At 47.0% G+C, this 20,925-nt stretch overlaps 21 non-coding genes across 21 annotated transcripts; 7 read left to right on the top strand and 14 right to left on the bottom strand.

Annotated features, from left to right (window-relative positions):
- Window positions 1–576: 576 nt before the first annotated feature.
- LOC135010751 (U1 spliceosomal RNA) lies at window positions 577–739 on the bottom strand. The gene has a single exon (XR_010210044.1). It is a non-coding gene; the product is annotated as a U1 spliceosomal RNA (small nuclear RNA).
- Window positions 740–891: 152 nt separating this feature from the next.
- Window positions 892–1,055, bottom strand: LOC135010645 (U1 spliceosomal RNA). The gene has a single exon (XR_010209940.1). It is a non-coding gene; the product is annotated as a U1 spliceosomal RNA (small nuclear RNA).
- A 674-nt stretch (window positions 1,056–1,729) lies between these two features.
- On the bottom strand, window positions 1,730–1,892 carry LOC135010742 (U1 spliceosomal RNA). Its single transcript, XR_010210035.1, has one exon. It is a non-coding gene; the product is annotated as a U1 spliceosomal RNA (small nuclear RNA).
- Window positions 1,893–2,041: 149 nt separating this feature from the next.
- LOC135010758 (U1 spliceosomal RNA) lies at window positions 2,042–2,206 on the bottom strand. Its single transcript, XR_010210051.1, has one exon. It is a non-coding gene; the product is annotated as a U1 spliceosomal RNA (small nuclear RNA).
- Window positions 2,207–2,876: 670 nt separating this feature from the next.
- Window positions 2,877–3,039, bottom strand: LOC135010707 (U1 spliceosomal RNA). The gene has a single exon (XR_010210002.1). It is a non-coding gene; the product is annotated as a U1 spliceosomal RNA (small nuclear RNA).
- A 152-nt stretch (window positions 3,040–3,191) lies between these two features.
- Window positions 3,192–3,355, bottom strand: LOC135010642 (U1 spliceosomal RNA). Its single transcript, XR_010209937.1, has one exon. It is a non-coding gene; the product is annotated as a U1 spliceosomal RNA (small nuclear RNA).
- Window positions 3,356–4,327: 972 nt separating this feature from the next.
- LOC135010671 (U1 spliceosomal RNA) lies at window positions 4,328–4,490 on the bottom strand. The gene has a single exon (XR_010209966.1). It is a non-coding gene; the product is annotated as a U1 spliceosomal RNA (small nuclear RNA).
- Window positions 4,491–5,164: 674 nt separating this feature from the next.
- On the bottom strand, window positions 5,165–5,327 carry LOC135010844 (U1 spliceosomal RNA). Its single transcript, XR_010210129.1, has one exon. It is a non-coding gene; the product is annotated as a U1 spliceosomal RNA (small nuclear RNA).
- Window positions 5,328–5,479: 152 nt separating this feature from the next.
- LOC135010971 (U1 spliceosomal RNA) lies at window positions 5,480–5,643 on the bottom strand. The gene has a single exon (XR_010210237.1). It is a non-coding gene; the product is annotated as a U1 spliceosomal RNA (small nuclear RNA).
- A 671-nt stretch (window positions 5,644–6,314) lies between these two features.
- On the bottom strand, window positions 6,315–6,477 carry LOC135010705 (U1 spliceosomal RNA). Its single transcript, XR_010210000.1, has one exon. It is a non-coding gene; the product is annotated as a U1 spliceosomal RNA (small nuclear RNA).
- A 152-nt stretch (window positions 6,478–6,629) lies between these two features.
- LOC135010695 (U1 spliceosomal RNA) lies at window positions 6,630–6,793 on the bottom strand. Its single transcript, XR_010209990.1, has one exon. It is a non-coding gene; the product is annotated as a U1 spliceosomal RNA (small nuclear RNA).
- Window positions 6,794–7,467: 674 nt separating this feature from the next.
- On the bottom strand, window positions 7,468–7,630 carry LOC135010834 (U1 spliceosomal RNA). Its single transcript, XR_010210120.1, has one exon. It is a non-coding gene; the product is annotated as a U1 spliceosomal RNA (small nuclear RNA).
- A 152-nt stretch (window positions 7,631–7,782) lies between these two features.
- LOC135010615 (U1 spliceosomal RNA) lies at window positions 7,783–7,946 on the bottom strand. The gene has a single exon (XR_010209910.1). It is a non-coding gene; the product is annotated as a U1 spliceosomal RNA (small nuclear RNA).
- Window positions 7,947–8,090: 144 nt separating this feature from the next.
- Window positions 8,091–8,206, top strand: LOC135010908 (U5 spliceosomal RNA). The gene has a single exon (XR_010210175.1). It is a non-coding gene; the product is annotated as a U5 spliceosomal RNA (small nuclear RNA).
- Window positions 8,207–8,476: 270 nt separating this feature from the next.
- LOC135010955 (U5 spliceosomal RNA) lies at window positions 8,477–8,593 on the top strand. Its single transcript, XR_010210222.1, has one exon. It is a non-coding gene; the product is annotated as a U5 spliceosomal RNA (small nuclear RNA).
- An 805-nt stretch (window positions 8,594–9,398) lies between these two features.
- LOC135010950 (U5 spliceosomal RNA) lies at window positions 9,399–9,511 on the top strand. Its single transcript, XR_010210217.1, has one exon. It is a non-coding gene; the product is annotated as a U5 spliceosomal RNA (small nuclear RNA).
- Window positions 9,512–14,329: 4,818 nt separating this feature from the next.
- On the bottom strand, window positions 14,330–14,493 carry LOC135010684 (U1 spliceosomal RNA). Its single transcript, XR_010209979.1, has one exon. It is a non-coding gene; the product is annotated as a U1 spliceosomal RNA (small nuclear RNA).
- A 144-nt stretch (window positions 14,494–14,637) lies between these two features.
- LOC135010919 (U5 spliceosomal RNA) lies at window positions 14,638–14,753 on the top strand. The gene has a single exon (XR_010210185.1). It is a non-coding gene; the product is annotated as a U5 spliceosomal RNA (small nuclear RNA).
- A 270-nt stretch (window positions 14,754–15,023) lies between these two features.
- LOC135010923 (U5 spliceosomal RNA) lies at window positions 15,024–15,139 on the top strand. Its single transcript, XR_010210189.1, has one exon. It is a non-coding gene; the product is annotated as a U5 spliceosomal RNA (small nuclear RNA).
- Window positions 15,140–15,425: 286 nt separating this feature from the next.
- Window positions 15,426–15,541, top strand: LOC135010893 (U5 spliceosomal RNA). The gene has a single exon (XR_010210159.1). It is a non-coding gene; the product is annotated as a U5 spliceosomal RNA (small nuclear RNA).
- A 275-nt stretch (window positions 15,542–15,816) lies between these two features.
- Window positions 15,817–15,932, top strand: LOC135010935 (U5 spliceosomal RNA). The gene has a single exon (XR_010210202.1). It is a non-coding gene; the product is annotated as a U5 spliceosomal RNA (small nuclear RNA).
- Window positions 15,933–20,925: the final 4,993 nt, after the last annotated feature.

Raw genomic sequence — 20,925 nt, 5'->3', positions numbered from 1 at the left:
CAACAACTGCAGGGAGAACACATATTTTCAGATGAACATGGGAGGGCAGAAGGCTGCCTAATACTGAAGCACCCCCAAACAACAAACCAAATGCAACAACTAGTGCAAGCATTCCTGGGGGAAGGCCTGCAGCAGATAGATTTGCATATGGTGATGTCATCCAAGCAGTGGGTCAAAGTTGGCTTCAACCCTCGTCTGCATATGAAAAGAGAAAAGGGGCGTGCAGGGCATGGTGGCCTTTTGCGGCACTTGGCTGACCCCTAGTTTGCATTAAACACCTCCACCCTCCTTCGGTGTGGGGCTCATGTTGGCTATGCCCCAGCCCCTGAAGCATTCAAGCTGATTTCTTGCAGCAGCTGGGCACTGTAACAGCTCCAGAGCTGCTCTGTAAGGCAAGTAAAAGGTTGTGGGCCCTGCAGCACTACCTGTAGTTCGCATTGTGCGTTGGAAGGCACAAAGTAAGCAGAAAGGAGGAGAAGTCAGGATAGTGCGCAAGGGCATAGAAGGGAGCTGCTGAAGAAAAGAGAAGTGGAAACAGACAGCAAACTAGGCTGGAGAGAGACCTGAGACAAAGAGATCTGAATTATACGAGACCTGACCAGGGGAAACACAAATTATGCAGTCAAGTTTCCCACATTTGGGGAAATCGCAGGAGCAGCACACCCAGAGTGCAATGGGTGAGCCTTGCCCTGGGAGAAGCACCTTCATGATCATAGTATCTCACCTGGCAGGTAAGTAGGAGTTGGGCTAGAGCTGGGGAGGGTCGCTGCTCGGGCACCCCCCTGTCAAGTGAAGGAGATCCAACTGAGGCAGCACAAAGGAACTCTCGAAAGAAGAACAAGGCTAGAGGAAGATCTGAGACAAAGAAATCTGACTTTTACCAGAGCTGACCAGAGGAAAGCACAAACACAGTCCACCACTACCACAAATAATGCAGTCGAGTTTCCCACATTTGGGGAAATCACAGGGGTCAGCATACCCAGAGTGCAATGAATGAACCGCACCCTGGGAGAACAATCTTCATAACAATGGTATCTCCTATGCAAAATAAGTATGATTTGGGATATGGCTGGGGAGGGCCGCTGCTCAGGCACATCTCTGTCAAGTAAAGGAGATTCAACTGAGGCAGCACAAGGGAACTCTCATCTGGGGACAACAACTGCAGGGAGAACACATATTTTCAGATGAACATGGGAGGGCAGAAGGCTGCCTAATACTGAAGCACCCCCAAACAACAAACCAAATGCAACAACTAGTGCAAGCATTCCTGGGGGAAGGCCTGCAGCAGATAGATTTGCATATGGTGATGTCATCCAAGCAGTGGGTCAAAGTTGGCTTCAACCCTCGTCTGCATATGAAAAGAGAAAAGGGGCGTGCAGGGCATGGTGGCCTTTTGCGGCACTTGGCTGACCCCTAGTTTGCATTAAACACCTCCACCCTCCTTCGGTGTAGGGCTCATGTTGGCTATGCCCCAGCCCCTGAAGCATTCAAGCTGATTTCTTGCAGCAGCTGGGCACTGTAACAGCTCCAGAGCTGCTCTGTAAGGCAAGTAAAAGGGTGTGGGCCCTGCAGCACTACCTGTAGTTCGCATTGTGCGTTGGAAGGCACAAAGTAAGCAGAAAGGAGGAGAAGTCAGGATAGTGCGCAAGGGCATAGAAGGGAGCGGCTCAAGAAAAGAGAAGTGGAAACAGACAGCAAACTAGGCTGGAGAGAGACCTGAGACAAAGAGATCTGAATTATACGAGACCTGACCAGGGGAAACACAAATTATGCAGTCAAGTTTCCCACATTTGGGGAAATCGCAGGGGCAGCACACCCAGAGTGCAATGGGTGAGCCTTGCCCTGGGAGAAGCACCTTCATGATCATAGTATCTCACCTGGCAGGTAAGTAGGAGTTGGGCTAGAGCTGGGGAGGGTCGCTGCTCGGGCACCCCCCTGTCAAGTGAAGGAGATCCAACTGAGGCAGCACAAGGAAACTCTCGAAAGAAGAACAAGGCTAGAGGAAGATCTGAAACAAAGAAATCTGACTTTTACCAGAGATTAGAGGAAAACACAAACACAGTCCCCCACTACCAACAAATAAAGCAGTCGCGTTTCCCACATTTGGGGAAATCACAGGGGTCAGCATACCCAGAATGCAATGAATGAACCTCACCCTGGGAGAGTAATCTTCATGACCATGGTATCTCCTATGCAAAATAAGTATGATTTGGGATAGGGCTGGGGAGGGCCGCTGCTCATGCACATCTCTGTCAAGTAAAGGAGATTCAACTGAGGCAGCACAAGGGAACTCTCATCTGGGGACAACAACTGCAGGGAGAACACATATTTTCAGATGAACATGGGAGGGCAGAAGGCTGCCTAATACTGAAGCACCCCCAAACAACAAACCAAATGCAACAACTAGTGCAAGCATTCCTGGGGGAAGTTCTGCAGAAGACGGATTTGCATATGGTGATGTCATCCAAGCAGTGGGTCAAAGTTGGCTTCAACCCTCATCTGCATATGAAAAGAGAAAAGGGGCGTGCAGGGCATGGCGGCCTTTTGCGGTGCTTGGATGACCCCTAGTTCGCATTAAACACCCCACCCTCCTTTGGTGTGGGGCTCATGTTGGCCATGCCCCATCCCCTCAAGCATTCAAGCTGATTTATTGCAGCAGCTGGGCACTGTAACAGCTCCAGAGCTGCTCTGAACGGCAAGTAAAAGGGTGTGGGCCCTGCAGCACTACCTGTAGTTTGCATTGTGCATTGGAAGGCACAAAGTAAGCAGACGGGAGAAGTCAGGATAGTGCGCAAGGGCATAGAAGGGAGCGGCTCAAGAAAAGAGAAGTTGAAACAGACAGCAAACTAGGCTGGAGAGAGACCTGAGACAAAGAGATCTGAATTATACGAGAGCCGACCAGGGGAAACACAAATTATGCAGTCAAGTTTCCCACATTTGGGGAAATCGCAGGAGCAGCACACCCAGAGTGCAATGGGTGAGCCTTGCCCTGGGAGAAGCACCTACATGATCATAGTATCTCACCTGCCAGGTAAGTAGAAGTTGGGCTAGAGCTGGGGAGGGTCGCTGCTCGGGTACCCCCCTGTCAAGTGAAGGAGATCCAACTGAGGCAGCACAAGGGAACTCTCGAAAGAAGAACAAGGCTAAAGGAAGATCTGAGACAAAGAAATCTGACTTTTACCAGAGCTGACCAGAGGAAAGCACAAACACAGTCCCCCACTACCACAAATAAAGCAGTCGAGTTTCCCACATTTGGGGAAATCACAGGGGTCAGCATACCCAGAATGCAATGAATGAACCTCACCGTGGGAGAACAATCTTCATGACCATGGTATCTCCTATGCAAAATAAGTATGATTTGGGATAGGGCTGGGGAGGGCCGCTGCTCAGGCACATCTCTGTCAAGTAAAGGAGATTCAACTGAGGCAGCACAAGGGAACTCTCATCTGGGGACAACAACTGCAGGGAGAACACATATTTTCAGATGAACATGGGAGGGCAGAAGGCTGCCTAATACTGAAGCACCCCCAAACAACAAACCAAATGCAACAACTAGTGCAAGCATTCCTGGGGGAAGGCCTGCAGCAGATGGATTTGCATACGGTGATGTCATCCAAGCAGTGGGTCAAAGTTGGCTTCAACCCTCGTCTGCATATGAAAAGAGAAAAGGGGCGTGCAGGGCATGGCGGCCTTTTGCGGCGCTTGGATGACCCCTAGTTCGCATTAAACACCTCCACCCTCCTTCGGTGTGGGGCTCATGTTGGCTATGCCCCAGCCCCTGAAGCATTCAAGCTGATTTCTTGCAGCAGCTGGGCACTGTAACAGCTCCAGAGCTGCTCTGTACGGCAAGTAAAAGGGTGTGGGCCCTGCAGCACTACCTGTAGTTTGCATTGTGCATTGGAAGGCACAAAGTAAGCAGACAGGAGGAGAAGTCAGGATAGTGCACAAGGGTATAAAAGGGAGGGGCTCATGAAAAAAGAAGTGGAAACAGACAGCAAACTAGGCTGGAGAGAGACCTGAGACAAAGAGATCTGAATTATACGAGAGCCGACCAGGGGAAACACAAATTATGCAGTCAAGCTTCCCACATTTGGGGAAATCAGAGTGCAATGGGTGAGCCTTGCCCTGGAAGAAGCACCTTCATGATCATAGTATCTCACCTAGCAGGTAAGTAGGAGTTGGGCTAGAGCTGGGGAGGGTCGCTGCTCGGGCACCCCTCTGTCAAGTGAAAGAGATCCAATTGAGGCAGCACAAGGAAACTCTCGAAAGAAGAACAAGGCTAGAGGAAGATCTGAGACAAATAAATCTGACTTTTACCAGAGCTGACCAGAGGAAAGCACAAACACAGTCCCCCACTACCACAAATAATGCAGTCGAGTTTCCCACATTTTGGAAATTACAGGGGTCAGCATACCCAGAATGCAATGAATGAACCTCACCCTGGGAGAACAATCTTCATGACCATGGTATCTCCTATGCAAAATAAGTATGATTTGGGATAGGGCTGGGGAGGGCCGCTGCTCAGGCACATCTCTGTCAAGTAAAGGAGATTCAACTGAGGCAGCACAAGGGAACTCTCATCTGGGGACAACAACTGCAGGGAGAACACATATTTTCAGATGAACATGGGAGGGCAGAAGGCTGCCTAATACTGAAGCACCCCCAAACAACAAACCAAATGCAACAACTAGTGCAAGCATTCCTGGGGGAAGGCCTGCAGCAGATGGATTTGCATACGGTGATGTCATCCAAGCAGTGGGTCAAAGTTGGCTTCAACCCTCGTCTGCATATGAAAAGAGAAAAGGGGCGTGCAGGGCATGGCGGCCTTTTGCGGCGCTTGGATGACCCCTAGTTCACATTAAACACCTCCACCCTCCTTCGGTGTGGGGCTCATGTTGGCTGTGCCCCAGCCCCTGAAGCATTCAAGCTGATTTCTTGCAGTAGCTGGGCACTGTAACAGCTCCAGAGCTGCTCTGTACGGCAAGTAAAAGGGTGTGGGCCCTACAGCACTACCTGTAGTTTGCATTGTGCATTGGATTGCACAAAGTAAGCAGACAGGAGGAGAAGTCAGGATAGTGCACAAGGGTATAAAAGGGAGGGGCTCATGAAAAAAGAAGTGGAAACAGACAGCAAACTAGGCTGGAGAGAGACCTGAGACAAAGAGATCTGAATTATACGAGAGCCGACCAGGGGAAACACAAATTATGCAGTCAAGCTTCCCACATTTGGGGAAATCGCAGGGGCACCACACCCAGAGTGCAATGGGTGAGCCTTGCCCTGGGAGAAGCACCTTCATGATCATAGTATCTCACCTGGCAAGTAAGTAGGAGTTGGGCTAGAGCTGGGGAGGGTCGCTGCTCGGGAACCCCCCTGTCAAGTGAAAGAGATCCAACTGAGGCAGCACAAGGGAACTCTCGAAAGAAGAACAAGGCTAGAGGAAGATCTGAGACAAATAAATCTGACTTTTACCAGAGCTGTCCAGAGGAAAGCACAAACACAGTCCCCCACTACCACAAATAATGCAGTTGAGTTTCCCACATTTGGGGAAATCACAGGGGTCAGCATACCCAGAATGCAATGAATGAACCTCACCCTGGGAGAACAATCTTCATGACCATGGTATCGCCTATGCAAAATAAGTATGATTTGGGATAGGGCTGGGGAGGGCCGCTGCTCAGGCACATCTCTGTCAAGTAAAGGAGATTCAACTGAGGCAGCACAAGGGAACTCTCATCTGGGGACAACAACTGCAGGGAAAACACATATTTTCAGATAAACATGGGAGGGCAGAAGGCAGCCTAATACTGAAGCACCCCCAAACAACAAACCAAATGCAACAACTAGTACAAGCATTCCTGGGGGAAGGCCTGCAGCAGATGGATTTGCATATGGTGATGTCATCCAAGCAGTGGGTCAAAGTTGGCTTCAACCCTCGTCTGCATATGAAAAGAGAAAAGGGGCGTGCAGGGCATGGCGGCCTTTTGCGGCGCTTGGATGACCCCTAGTTCGCATTAAACACCTCCACCCTCCTTCGGTGTGGGGCTCATGTTGGCTATGCCCCAGCCCCTGAAGCATTCAAGCTGATTTCTTGCAGCAGCTGGGCACTGTAACAGCTCCAGAGCTGCTCTGAACGGCAAGTAAAAGGGTGTGGGCCCTGCAGCACTACCTGTAGTTTGCATTGTGCATTGGAAGGCACAAAGTAAGCAGACGGGAGAAGTCAGGATAGTGCGCAAGGGCATAGAAGGGAGCGGCTCAAGAAAAGAGAAGTTGAAACAGACAGCAAACTAGGCTGGAGAGAGACCTGAGACAAAGAGATCTGAATTATACGAGAGCCGACCAGGGGAAACACAAATTATGCAGTCAAGTTTCCCACATTTGGGGAAATCGCAGGAGCAGCACACCCAGAGTGCAATGGGTGAGCCTTGCCCTGGGAGAAGCACCTACATGATCATAGTATCTCACCTGCCAGGTAAGTAGAAGTTGGGCTAGAGCTGGGGAGGGTCGCTGCTCGGGTACCCCCCTGTCAAGTGAAGGAGATTCAACTGAGGCAGCACAAGGGAACTCTCGAAAGAAGAACAAGGCTAGAGGAAGATCTGAGACAAATAAATCTGACTTTTACCAGAGCTGACCAGAGGAAAGCACAAACACAGTCCCCCACTACCACAAATAATGCAGTCGAGTTTCCCACATTTGGGGAAATCACAGGGGTCAGCATACCCAGAATGCAATGAATGAACCTCACCCTGGGAGAACAATCTTCATGACCATGGTATCTCCTATGCAAAATAAGTATGATTTGGGATAGGGCTGGGGAGGGCCGCTGCTCAGGCACATCTCTGTCAAGTAAAGGAGATTCAACTGAGGCAGCACAAGGGAACTCTCATCTGGGGACAACAACTGCAGGGAGAACACATATTTTCAGATGAACATGGGAGGGCAGAAGGCTGCCTAATAATGAAGCACCCCCAAACAACAAACCAAATGCAACAACTAGTGCAAGCATTCCTGGGGGAAGGCCTGCAGCAGATGGATTTGCATACGGTGATGTCATCCAAGCAGTGGGTCAAAGTTGGCTTCAACCCTCGTCTGCATATGAAAAGAGAAAAGGGGCGTGCAGGGCATAGCGGCCTTTTGCGGCGCTTGGATGACCCCTAGTTCGCATTAAACACCTCCACCCTCCTTCGGTGTGGGGCTCATGTTGGCTATGCCCCAGCCCCTGAAGCATTCAAGCTGATTTCTTGCAGCAGCTGGGCACTGTAACAGCTCCAGAGCTGCTCTGTACGGCAAGTAAAAGGGTGTGGGCCCTGCAGCACTACCAGTAGTTTGCATTGTGCATTGGAAGGCACAAAGTAAGCAGACAAGAGGAGAAGTCAGGATAGTGCACAAGGGTATAAAAGGGAGGGGCTCATGAAAAAAGAAGTGGAAACAGACAGCAAACTAGGCTGGAGAGAGACCTGAGACAAAGAGATCTGAATTATACGAGAGCCGACCAGGGGAAACACAAATTATGCAGTCAAGCTTCCCACATTTGGGGAAATCGCAGGGGCACCACACCCAGAGTGCAATGGGTGAGCCTTGCCCTGGGAGAAGCACCTTCATGATCATAGTATCTCACCTGGCAGGTAAGTAGGAGTTGGGCTAGAGCTGGGGAGGGTCGCTACTCGGGCACCCCCCTGTCAAGTGAAAGAGATCCAACTGAGGCAGCACAAGGGAACTCTCGAAAGAAGAACAAGGCTAGAGGAAGATCTGAGACAAATAAATCTGACTTTTACCAGAGCTGACCAGAGGAAAGCACAAACACAGTCCCCCACTACCACAAATAATGCAGTCGAGTTTCCCACATTTGGGGAAATCACAGGGGTCAGCATACCCAGAATGCAATGAATGAACCTCACCCTGGGAGAACAATCTTCATGACCATGGTATCGCCTATGCAAAATAAGTATGATTTGGGATAGGGCTGGGGAGGGCCGCTGCTCAGGCACATCTCTGTCAAGTAAAGGAGATTCAGCTGAGGCAGCACAAGGGAACTCTCATCTGGGGACAACAACTGCAGGGAGAACACATATTTTCATATAAAAATCTTGGTCATGCTCTGGTTTCTCTTCAGAACGAACAAATCTTTCGCCTCTTACTAAAGATTTCCGTGGAGAGGAGCAAAACCGAGTTTTATCTCAATTTTTGCATGCCCCATCTTTTTGGGGTTTCTTTTACCGGTTTAAAGATAGAATGAGTGTGCTTTAATGTAAGCTCATTTGCATAGAAATGACAGTAAATGTTTATTTATGTTCAAACAGAACTTTCTTGACCATGCTACTTGCTTTAAAGATCTGGGAGCACATGGAATACAGTACAAACCATGCTTATAGCAAGGAGAAGCCAGGTGAGAAATCTGCTTTCTTTCAAATTGGGCGCTCACTTTGATCTGAATGAGGACTGCTCGCACAGCACTCAGGCGACAGGTGGAATCTTGGTCATGCTCTGGTTTCTCTTCAGAACGAACAAATCTTTCGCCTTTTATTAAAGATTATCCGTGGAGAGGAGCAAAACTGAATTTTATCTCAATTTTTGCATGCCCCATATTATTGGGGTTTCTTTTATCAGTTTAAAGACAGAACGAGTGTGCTTTCTTGTTAGCTTTAATGTAAGTTTATTTGCATAACAATGACAATAAATGTCTGTTTCTTTTCAAGCAGAACTTTCTTGACCATACTAATTGCTTGAAAGATCTGGGAGCACATGGAAAAGAGTACAAACCATGGCCCTCATTCCGAGTTGTTCGCTCGGTATTTTTCATCGCATCGCAATGAAAATCCGCTTAGTACGCATGCGCAATGTTCGCACTGCGACTGCGCCAAGTAACTTTGCTATGTAGAAAGTATTTTTACTCACGGCTTTTTCATCGCTCCGGCGAACGTAATGTGATTGACAGGAAATGGGTGTTACTGGGCGGAAACACGGCGTTTTATGGGCGTGTGGCTGAAAACGCTACCGTTTCCGGAAAAAACGCAGGAGTGGCTGGAGAAACGGTGGGAGTGCCTGGGCGAACGCTGGGTGTGTTTGTGACGTCAACCAGGAACGACAAGCACTGAACTGATCGCACAGGCAGAGTAAGTCTGGAGCTACTCTGAAACTGCTAAGTAGTTAGTAATCGCAATATTGCGAATACATCGGTCGCAATTTTAAGAAGCTAAGATTCACTCCCAGTAGGCGGCGGCTTAGCGTGTGTAACTCTGCTAAATTCGCCTTGCGACCGATCAACTCGGAATGAGGGCCCATGTTTATAGCAAGGGGAAGCCTGGTGAGAAATCTGCTTTCTTTCTTTCAAATTGGGTGCTCACTTTGAGCTGAATGAGGACTGCTGGCATGGCACTCAGGCGACAGGTGGAATCTTGGTCATGCTCTGGTTTCTCTTCAGAACGAACAAATCTTTCGCCTTTTACTAAAGATTTCCGTGGAGAGGAGCAAAACTGAGTTTTATCTCAATTTTTGCATGCCCCATATCATACCTCCCAACTGTCCCGATTTTCGCGGGACAGTCCCGTTTTTTGGGGACTGTCCCGCTGTCCCACCTGCGGGCCGCAGTGTCCCGCGGTGGGGAGGACAATTGGGAGGCTCTGTCTGTCGCTGCACTGCTTAGCAGAGCAGCGGTGAATAGACGCTGTGCGCATGCGCACAGCGTCTATTCACTGAAGTCAGAGGGAGAGGTGGCATGCCAGCGGCTCACAGAGCGCTGGGCATGCCCGCTCAGTGCCGAAAACGGGGGCGTGACTCGCGATCGCGGGTCCTCCCGCGAAGCCACGCCCCCTTTTACTTAGGCCACACCCTTTTTGGGAGCGCACGCGACTTCGCCGCGCGTGTGTCCCTCTTTGCGAGCCGACAAAGTTGGGAGGTATGCCCATATTATTGGGGTTTCTTTTATCAGTTTAAAGACAGAACGAGTTTGCTTTCTTGTTAGCTTTAATGTAAGTTTATTTGCATAACAATGACAGTAAATGTTTGTTTCTTTTCAAACAGAACTTTCTTGACCATGCTACTTGCTTGAAAGATCTGGGAGCACATGGAAAACAGTACAAACCATGCAGTATCACAAGAGCCTTTATTTGATCTTTCATGAAGATAGAGCAGAATTGAGGACACGTCAACAATTTCTGCCGAAGGTGGCTCATCTTTCCACATGGTGCCTTTGGCCACTGACACCTTCGTTGAGTCAAAGTCTCTGGCTGTGGTCAGAACTTTGAAAATTTATGTCACCAGAACGGTTCAGATTAGGAAAACAGAGGCTCTGTTTGTCCTGTATGCTCCCAACAGGATTGGGTGGCCTGCTTCCATGTAGACCATTATGCGCTGGATCTGTGGTAAGATTCAGCATGCTCATTCCATGGCAGGATTGCTGTTACTGAATTAGGTGAAGACCCATTCTACTAGAAAGGTGGGTTCATCCTGGGCAGCTGGTCGGGGAGTCTCGGCATTGCAACTTTGCCGAGCAGCTATTTAGTAAACACTTTTGCTAAGTTTTACAAGTTTGATACCTTGGCCGATGATAACTTCAAGTTGGGTCATTCGGTGCTGCAGAGTCGTACGCACTCTTCCACCCGTTCAAGAGCTTTGGTATAACCCCATGGTTCTTAATGTGACCCCAGCATCCTCTAGGTCGTATGAGAAAATAGGATTTTAATACCTACCGGTAAATCCTTTTCTCTTAGTCTGTAGAGGATGCTGGGCACCCGTCCCAGTCCATACTGTGTCTGCAGTTATTACTTGTGGTTATACACATGTTGTGTTATGGTTCTGGTCAGCTTTTTGCTGCAATTGTTCATGCCGTTGGCTTGTGTTCTGTTGAATGCCACGTTCTGCGGCATGCTTAAGGTGTGAGCTGGTAAGATGCTCACCTTAGTTTAACAATAAATCCTTTCCTCGAAATGTCCGTCTCCATGGGCACAGTTCCTATAACTGGAGTCTGGAGGAGGGGCATAGAGGGAGGAGCCAGTTCACACCCTTTGATAGTCTTAAAGTGCCCATGTCTCTTGCGGATCCCGTCTATACCCCATGGTTCTTAATGTGACCCCAGCATCCTCTACGGACTAAGAGAAAAGGATGCCCTTGCGCACTATCCTGACTTCTCCTCCCGTCTGCTTACTTTGTGCCTTCCAACGCACAATGCAAACTACAGGTGGTGCTGCAGGGCCCACACCCTTTTACTTGCCTTACAGAACAGCTCTGGAGCTGTTACAGTGCCCAGCTGCTGCAAGAAATCAGCTTGAATGCTTCAGGGGATGGGGCATGGCCAACATGAGCCCCACACCAAAGGAGGGTGGGGGTGTTTAATGAGAACTAGGGGTCATCCAAGCACTGCAAAAGGCCGCCATGCCCTGCACGCCCCTTTTCTCTTTTCATATGCAGATGAGGGTTCCAGCCAACTTTGGCCCACTGCTTGAATAACATCACTGTATGCAAATCCGTCTGCTGCAGACCTTCCCCCAGGAAGGCTTGTACTAGATGTTGCATATGGTTTGATATTTGATGGTGCTTCAGTATTAGGCAGCCTTCCGCCCTCCCATGTTCATCTGAAAAGATGTGGTCTCCCTGCAGTTGTTGTCCCCAGACGAGAGTTCCCTTGTGCTTCCTCAGTTGAATCTCCTTAACTTGACGGGGGAGGGGCTGCCCGAGCAGCCACCCTCCCCAGCCCTATCCCAACTCATACTTATTTTGCATATGAGATCTCTTGATCATGAAGATTGTTCTCACAGGGTGAAGTTCATCCATTATATTTTAAAATAGGAAGGTACAAATTACATATTTGAATTGCATTTATGTGCTGGATTCAAATGTCCCCCCCCCCTTCCTTTCTCAATTGTGCCCGTCAGCAGCTATTCTAAGGTTGCTGCCAATGGGTGTGACACATTAATTTCTTCTGTGGGGTACACTGGACTCCACAAGGATTCACATTGGGGTGTAGAGTAGGATCTTGATCTGAGGCACCAACCGGCTCAAAGCTTTTGACTGTTCCCAAGATGCTCAGTGCATTCTCCTCTATAACCCCGCTTCCATGAACAGGGAGCTCAGTTTGTAGTTGGTGCCTTCAGTAGCAGGCCACTTAACAGGGGCCTGCCTCAGGCAGCCTATTCTTAGCTATAAATTTTGACAAGAAAAGAAGAACTTGTTTTATGAGAATCTACAAGGGCTGCAGCAGGCTAGGTCTAATAGACATCTTTACTGCAGCTTCATCACTCCCAGCGGCGCTGTATACTCCCGTGCCCTGGTTGCTGGGTCACTGCAGCGGAGGGTCCGGTTTCATCCTAAGGTCAGTCACACACACACCACCCTTCCGGATCACGAGGCCGCTGATGAAGGGGAGCGTGGCCGTAGGGGGTGGACCGTGTGCGCACTGGCGTGGACACTGATTACTGGGCAGCCGCTCCACTAGCCACCAGGTACAGTTAAGGAGCACAGGTCTGGGGGTTTTTCTCCTATATTAACCCAATTTTGTACTGCCCGCAGCGCATTGTGATAGGTAATAGGGCCTGATTCAGGTTGGATTGCAATCACAATAAGCGATCCAACTGCAAAAATTGCTAAGAGCATACGCATGTGCCTGCATTTTCTGCGGCACCCCGCAGAGAATGCGATCGCCTCTGCCTGTCAATCGGGGCGGGGGGGGGATAGGTGGGTCAGCAACACTCCATTTCCAAGTCAGGGATGGAGCGGTGCGGGGGCAAGGCTTCAAAATGGGGTCTGCAACGGAGGAGACACAGGGGGCGTGGTCACAGCGGCTGTATGACATCACATTCAGCCGCTGTGATCACAAAAATGGTGGCGGCTTCCTGCGCGCACATACAGTCTGCACCAGCAGGAGGCTACACCATTTTTTATGATCACGCTGAACTGCAGTGCGACTGCAATTACAGCATGGTCAAGAAGGGAGGCGTCATGCTGGGTGGCCATGCCCTTTCACTGTGCAGGAGCCAGCACTGCTCACAAACTAGTCCCCGGGTGCAGCCCCCAACCCCCGGGACACCCGGAGCAACAAAATGTAGATTCAGGCCACCAGGCCACGCCCCTACCTATGAAACCATGCCTCCTTTTTACCATTGCGCTGCTTATCTGCGCGCACTGCATTACAATCTCCCTCGCCACCTCTCTGGGTGTCACCAGTGATAGTGACACCTCTGCCATGCTTGTAGCAGCTGGTCCTAAGATCTACGCCTCAAGCCCTGAGTGTTTGCCCTTGTGACTTGTTGATCATCATAGCGAAGCAGATGCTTACAGAAAACTGCAGGGGCTTAGATTGAAAATAAAAAAATTGATGGGTATAAGGTAGAGAGGAGCGGGTTCGGTTCTCCGAGAACCGAATTCCCCACGAACTCCACGTTGTTTACACTGGTCCGAGGCAGGCTCGGTTGTTCCCGCCTGACTCGGAAAACCTGAACAAGGGAAAATGTCATCATCCCGCTGTCGGATTCTCGCGAGATTCGGATTCCATATAAAGAGCTGCTTGTTGCCGCCATTTTTACTCGTGCTTTGAAGAGAGAGCGGAATGGACGTGGCTATGTTCTCTCAGTGGAAATCTCAATATCAGTGCTCAGTATCAGTGGTTACTTATTGCTGCTCAGTAATACTAGTAGTGTGTCTCTCCTGCTCAGTGTCAGTTCTCAGTAGTATCCTCATCAGTGCTCAGTATCACTGCTCATTGTCTTGTGCTGCATTGTGGTGCTCAGCATACTACAGTACATTACTAATAGTCCAGTGCTGCATCTTGCTGCTCAGTGTCAGTTCTAGTATCCTCATCAGTGCTCACTATCACTGTTCATTGCATTTTGGTTTTCTGTATACTACAGTAACATAGTAATATAGTAACATATAGTAACATAGTTTTTGAGGTTGAATAGAGGCAAATTGCCCATCGTGTTCAACCTGTTTTAAGTTGTGATGATTCTACATACTTGCTGAATAATGTTTTATGACTAGTTAGCTACTATAACTCATGTTACCCCCGGATTAACCATGTTGATATTTTAAGTATTATAACCTTAGATAGCTTTTTCATTCAGAAATGTATCCATTCCTTTTTTAAATCCAATTACAGAGTCCGCCATTACCACCTTCCCTGGCAGGGAATTCCACATCCTGATTGCCCTAACAGTGAAGATCATAGTATCTCACCTGGCAGGTAAGTAGGAGTTGGGCTAGAGCTGTGGAGGATTGCTGCTCGGGCACCCCCTGTCAAGTGAAGGAGATCCAACTGAGGCAGCACAAGGGAACTCTCGAAAGAAGAACAAGGCTAGAGGAAGATCTGAGACAAAGAAATCTGACTTTTACCAGAGCTGACCAGAGGAAAGCACAAACACAGTCCCCCACTACCACAAATAATGCAGTCGAGTTTCCCACATTTGGGGAAATCACAGGGGTCAGCATACCCAGAATGCAATGAATGAACCTCACCCTGGGAGAACAATCTTCATGACCATGGTATCTCCTATGCAAAATAAGTATGATTTGGGATAGGGCTGGGGAGGGCCGCTGCTCAGGCACATCTCTGTCAAGTAAAGGAGATTCAACTGAGGCAGCACAAGGGAACTCTCATCTGGGGACAACAACTGCAGGGAGAACACATATTTTCAGATGAAAATCTTGGTCATGCTCTGGTTTCTCTTCAGAACGAACAAATCTTTCGCCTTTTACTAAAGATTTCCGTGGAGAGGAGCAAAACTGAGTTTTACCTCAATTTTTGCATGCCCCATCTTTTTGGATTTTCTTTTATCGGTTTAAAGATAGAATGAGTGTGCTTTAATGAAAGCTCATTTGCATAGAAATTACAGTAAATGTTTGTTTCTTTTCAAACAGAACTTTCTTGACCATGCTACTTGCTTGAAAGATCTGGGAGCACATGGAATACAGTACAAACCATGCTTATAGCAAGGAGAAGCCAGGTGAGAAATCTGCTTTCTTTCAAATTGGGCGCTCACTTTGATCTGAATGAGGACTGCTGGCATGGCACTCAGGCGACAGGTGGAATCTTGGTCATGCTCTGGTTTCTCTTCAGAATGAACAAATCTTTCGCCTTTTATTAAAGATTTCCGTGGAGAGGAGCAAAACTGAGTTTTATCTCAATTTTTGCATGCCCCATATTATTGGGGTTTCTTTTATCAGTTTAAAGACAGAACGAGTGTGCTTTCTTGTTGGCTTTAATGTAAGTTTATTTGTATAACAATGATAGTAAATGTCTGTTTCTTTTCAAACAGAACTTTCTTGACCATGCTACTTGCTTGAAAGATCTGGGAGCACATGGAAAAGAGTACAAACCATGCTTATAGCAAGGGGAAGCCTGGTGAGAAATCTGCTTTCTTTCTTTCAAATTGGGTGCTCACTTTGAGCTGAATGAGGACTGCTGGCATGGCACTCAGGCGACAGGTGGAATCTTGGTCATGCTCTGGTTTCTCTTCAGAACGAACAAATCTTTCGCCTTTTACTAAAGATTTCCGTGGAGAGGAGCAAAACTGAGTTTTATCTCAAATTTTGCATGCCCCATCTTATTGGGGTTTTATTTTATCTGTTTAAAGATAGAACGAGTGTGCTTTAATGTAAGCTCATTTGCATAGAAATGACAGTAAATGTTTGTTTCTTTTCAAACAGAACTTTCTTGACTATACTAATTGCTTGAAAGATCTGGGAACACATGGAAAAGAGTACAAACCATGTTTATAGCTAGGGGAAGCCTGGTGAGAAATCTGCTTTCTTTCTTTCAAATTGGGTGCTCACTTTGAGCTCAATGAGAACTGCTGGCATGGCACTCAGGCGACAGGTGGAATCTTGGTCATGCTCTGGTTTCTCTTCAGAACTAACAAATATTTCGCCTTTTATTAAAGATTTCCGTGGAGAGGAGCAAAACTGAGTTTTATCTCAATTTTTGTATGCCCCATATTATTGGGGTTTCTTTTATCAGTTTAAAGACAGAACGAGTGTGCTTTCTTGTTAGCTTTAATGTAAGTTGCCATAGATGCAGTGAAACACATGTGTAGGGCACGGCGTGTCCGCGTGTATTTGACTCATGTGAAATGTTATAAAACAAAAATATATGATTATGATGTTAGCTGTTAGTCTCCACTAATAGGGAATAGAAGCTGAGCTATAAGAAAGGAATACACTAGATATGATGTCACTTAGCAATTACAATGTCTAAAGTGCATACAGATAGCTACTAATAACTCTTGATAAGAAAGTATATCAGTGTGGGTATATTTATATGATGGGATATTGGGACTAGTGAATATATATCACTCCTGCTGTCCAGATTGGCAATAACCAGACAATTATCATAAGAGTAGAGATGTCACATGGGCTGCTATAGATATTAATTTAATGCTGTATGTGTCATTTGTTACAAATGGATACATTTTCTATGAGTCAGCCTAGCAGCTGCATGTTCTAACAGAACACTATCCTCACACAGAATCTGCTAACCTTGAGATAACTAAATGACAGTGTGTAACAGTCTCTTTACTATAAGACTGTTACAAAGTAATATATATATTTGAAGTCAGTCTAGCAGCTGTGTGTTCCAGCAGTTTATAAGACAAAGAAAATCTCCTATTGTGGAATCTAGACACATGGGACTGCTGGCCTGTGTCATACTATTTCTATGTAATACCAGTAACATGTATATAACTGTTACATAATTGTTACAAATGGATAAATCTTTGAGTCAGCCTAGCAGCTGCATGTCCTAACAGGACACCATAAATCCTTTACAGTGTAACAAATTGATTGGTAACACTTAAAGGCTGGAGAGCAGTTATATGCCTTACTAGCATACTCAATATACCACATTATTACACCAGTTACCACGATTATTGACAGCGCATTTGATATATTATATTACCCTCACACTGAGTCTGTTTACCTTTAGATAACTAAGTGACCGAATATGTAACAGTTTCTCTATCATAAGACTGTTACAAAGTGAGATAGATATATTTGGAAGTCAGTCAAACAGCTGTGTGTTTCAGCGGTTTATAAGAAAATTCCTCATTGTGGAATCTGGACCACTAAGGGTTATTATATATATAGCACATGGAATTGCCACATCTCCCTATATGATAATTTCATTACACTGTAACATAATAAGAATTAACTCTTTAACAGTGTAAATAGAGAGTAATGAATCTCTGACACATGGAATATATTATTTCTTAGATGAATTGGATAAACCATTATGACAGACACTTTGCTTCTTAATAAGAATTGAGGTGGCTATACCTCTAAGGAAAGCATTATTGCCTACGCCTAGATCAGATTAAATAAGATCTGGCTGAATATATGAAGGAAGGTTGCTATTTATATGAGAATTGGAATTGCTATATTCCTTAAGGCAACCCCACCGATTGATATATGTTGTCAATTAAGTATATCTGAACGGCTATATCTGGACCAGATTTAATAAGATCTGGCTGATTATATGAAGGAGGGCTGCTATTTATATTGGAATTGCCATATTCCTTAAGGCAACCGCACCTGTTGGTATATCTCGCCAATTAACTATATCTAAACAGCTAAATTAAAGCTATTCATCATTTTTTTAGTTTGGATATTAATAAATATGATCTTTCCATGATCCATAGAGATTTCCCTATCAAGTGATTCCTTATCCGATATAGAAAGCTATCCCCCTGTGGTATTGAATTTAGGAATATAGTCTTAGGGGACACAGAGAAATAAGTGATCCCCATCTACCTAAGCACCCCACAAATTGGAGGTTAGCTTACCGGTTATACTCAATCACCCCCACAAATTCGCCAATGGGGATGGCTTCCCGGGAGGTAACCCCTATTGAGTGAAGGGAGTATATAGGATACGACCCAGTGGTACCTGACGACATAGATACTAACAGCTATTTAATAACATTACGCTAGAAAGTGATTATTAGCAACATATATATCTATATAAACAACCCCGCCAGGGTTGTGCCTTCAAAAATAATCACACACGGACACGCTTTTTAAACCTTTTTTTCACATCTCTTTATTCTTCTTATGCACATGTATGTTAGTTCTGTGATTTTAACATTTATGTTTCACTGCAGTTTGGGATAATAATATTAATATTTATCCAATTTTAATACATACTTAATAAAGGTTATATTTTATGATTCATTCATTCTGTCCAGTGCGTCAACAGTGCAGATTTCTTCTTGTTTTTTCTCCCAAATTCTATAACAATGACAGTAAATGTTGTTTCTTTTCAAACAGAACTTTCTTGACCATGCTACTTGCTTGAAAGATCTGGGAGCACATGGAAAACAGTACAAACCATGCAGTATCACAAGAGCCTTTATTTGATCTTTCATGAAGATAGAGCAGAATTGAGGACACGTCAACAATTTCTGCCGAAGGTGGTTCATCTTTCCACATGGTGCCTTTGGCCACTGACACCTTCGTTGAGTCAAAGTCTCTGGCTGTGGTCAGAACTTTGAAAATTTATGTCACCAGAACGGTTCAGATTAGGAAAACAGAGGCTCTGTTTGTCCTGTATGCTCCCAACAGGATTGGGTGTCCTGCTTCCATGTAGACCATTATGCGCTGGATCTGTGGTAAGATTCAGCATGCTCATTCCATGGCAGGATTGCCATTACTGAATTAGGTGAAGACCCATTCTACTAGAAAGGTGGGTTCATCCTGGGCAGCTGGTCGGGGAGTCTCGGCATTGCAACTTTGCCGAGCAGCTATTTAGTAAACACTTTTGCTAAGTTTTACAAGTTTGATACCTTGGCTGATGATAACCTCAAGTTGGGTCATTCGGTGCTGCAGAGTCGTACGCACTCTCCCACCCGTTCAAGAGCTTTGGTATAACCCCATGGTTCTTAATGTGACCCCAGCATCCTCTAGGTCGTATGAGAAAATAGGATTTTAATACCTACTGGTAAATCCTTTTCTCTTAGTCCGTAGAGGATGCTGGGCACCCGTCCCAGTCCATACTGTGTCTGCAGTTATTACTTGTGGTTATACACATGTTATGTTATGGTTCTGGTCAGCTTTTTGCTGCAATTGTTCATGCCGTTGGCTTGTGTTCTGTTGAATGCCACGTTCTGCGGCATGCTTAAGGTGTGAGCTGGTAAGATGCTCACCTTAGTTTAACAATAAATCCTTTCCTCGAAATGTCCGTCTCCCTGGGCACAGTTCCTATAACTGGAGTCTGGAGGAGGGGCATAGAGGGAGGAGCCAGTTCACACCCTTTGAAAGTCTTAAAGTGCCCATGTCTCTTGCGGATCCCGTCTATACCCCATGGTTCTTAATGTGACCCCAGCATCCTCTACGGACTAAGAGAAAAGGATGCCCTTGCGCACTATCCTGACTTCTCCTCCCGTCTGCTTACTTTGTGCCTTCCAACGCACAATGCGAACTACAGGTGGTGCTGCAGGGCCCACACCCTTTTACTTGCCTTACAGAACAGCTCTGGAGCTGTTACAGTGCCCAGCTGCTGCAAGAAATCAGCTTGAATGCTTCAGGGGATGGGGCATGGCCAACATGAGCCCCACACCAAAGGAGGGTGGGGGGTGTTTAATGCGAACTAGGGGTCATCCAAGCACCGCAAAAGGCCGCCATGCCCTGCATGCCCCTTTTCTCTTTTCATATGCAGATGAGGGTTCCAGCCAACTTTGGCCCACATCTTGGATGACATCACCGTATGCAAATCCGTCTTCTGCAGACCTTCCCCCAGGAATGCTTGTACTAGTTGTTGCATATGGTTTGATATTTGATGGTGCTTCAATATTAGGCAGCCTTCCACCCTCCCATGTTCATCTGAACAGATGTGGTCTCCCTGCAGTTGGTGTCCCCAGACGAGAGTTCCCTTGTGCGTCCTCAGTTGAATCTCCTTAACTTGACGGGGGAGGGGCTGCCCGAGCAGCCACCCTCCCCAGCCCTATCCCAACTCATACTTATTTTGCATATGAGATCTCTTGATCATGAAGATTGTTCTCACAGGGTGAGGTTCATCCATTATATTTTAAAATAGGAAGGTACAAATTACATATTTGAATTGCATCTATGTGCTGGATTCAAATGTCCCCCCCCCCCCCTTCCTTTCTCAATTGTGCCCGTCAGCAGCTATTCTAAGGTTGCTGCCAATGGGTGTGACACATTAATTTCTTCTGTGGGGTACACTGGACTCCACAAGGATTCACATTGGGGTGTAGAGTAGGATCTTGATCTGAGGCACCAACCGGCTCAAAGCTTTTGACTGTTCCCAAGATGCTCAGCGCATCCTCCTCTATAACCTCGCTTCCATGAACAGGGAGCTCAGTTTGTAGTTGGTGCCTTCAGTAGCAGGCCACTTAACAGGGGCCTGCCTCAGGCAGCCTATTCTTAGCTATTAATTTTGACAAGAAAAGAAGAACTTGTTTTATGAGAATCTACAAGGGCTGCAGCAGGCTAGGTCTAATAGACATCTTTACTGCAGCTTCATCACTCCCAGCGGCGCTGTATACTCCCGTGCCCTGGTTGCTGGGTCACTGCAGCGGAGGCTCCAGTTTCTTCCTAAGGTCAGTCACACACACACCGCCCTTCCGGATCACGAGGCCGCTGATGAAGGGGAGCGTGGCCGTAGGGGGTGGACCGTGTGCGCACTGGCGTGGACACTGATTACTGGGCAGCCGCTCCACTAGCCACCAGGTACAGTTAAGGAGCACAGGTCTGGGAGTTTTACTCCTATATTAACCCAATTTTGTACTGCCCGCAGCGCATTGTGATAGGTAATAGGGCCTGATTCAGGTTGGAATGCAATCACAATAAGCGATCCAACTGCAAAATTTGCTAACAGCATACGCATGTGCCTGCATTTTCTGCGGCACCCCGCAGAGAATGCGATCGCCTCTGCCTGTCAATCGGGGCGGGGGGGGGGAGAGGGGGGTCAGCAACACTCCATTTCCAA

This window comes from Pseudophryne corroboree, unplaced genomic scaffold (genome assembly GCF_028390025.1).
Source record: "Pseudophryne corroboree isolate aPseCor3 unplaced genomic scaffold, aPseCor3.hap2 scaffold_237, whole genome shotgun sequence".
NCBI classification, from domain to species: domain Eukaryota; kingdom Metazoa; phylum Chordata; class Amphibia; order Anura; family Myobatrachidae; genus Pseudophryne; species Pseudophryne corroboree.
The sequence above is the reverse complement of the archived record's forward strand: the minus strand, read 5'-3'. Positions and strand labels throughout refer to the sequence as shown.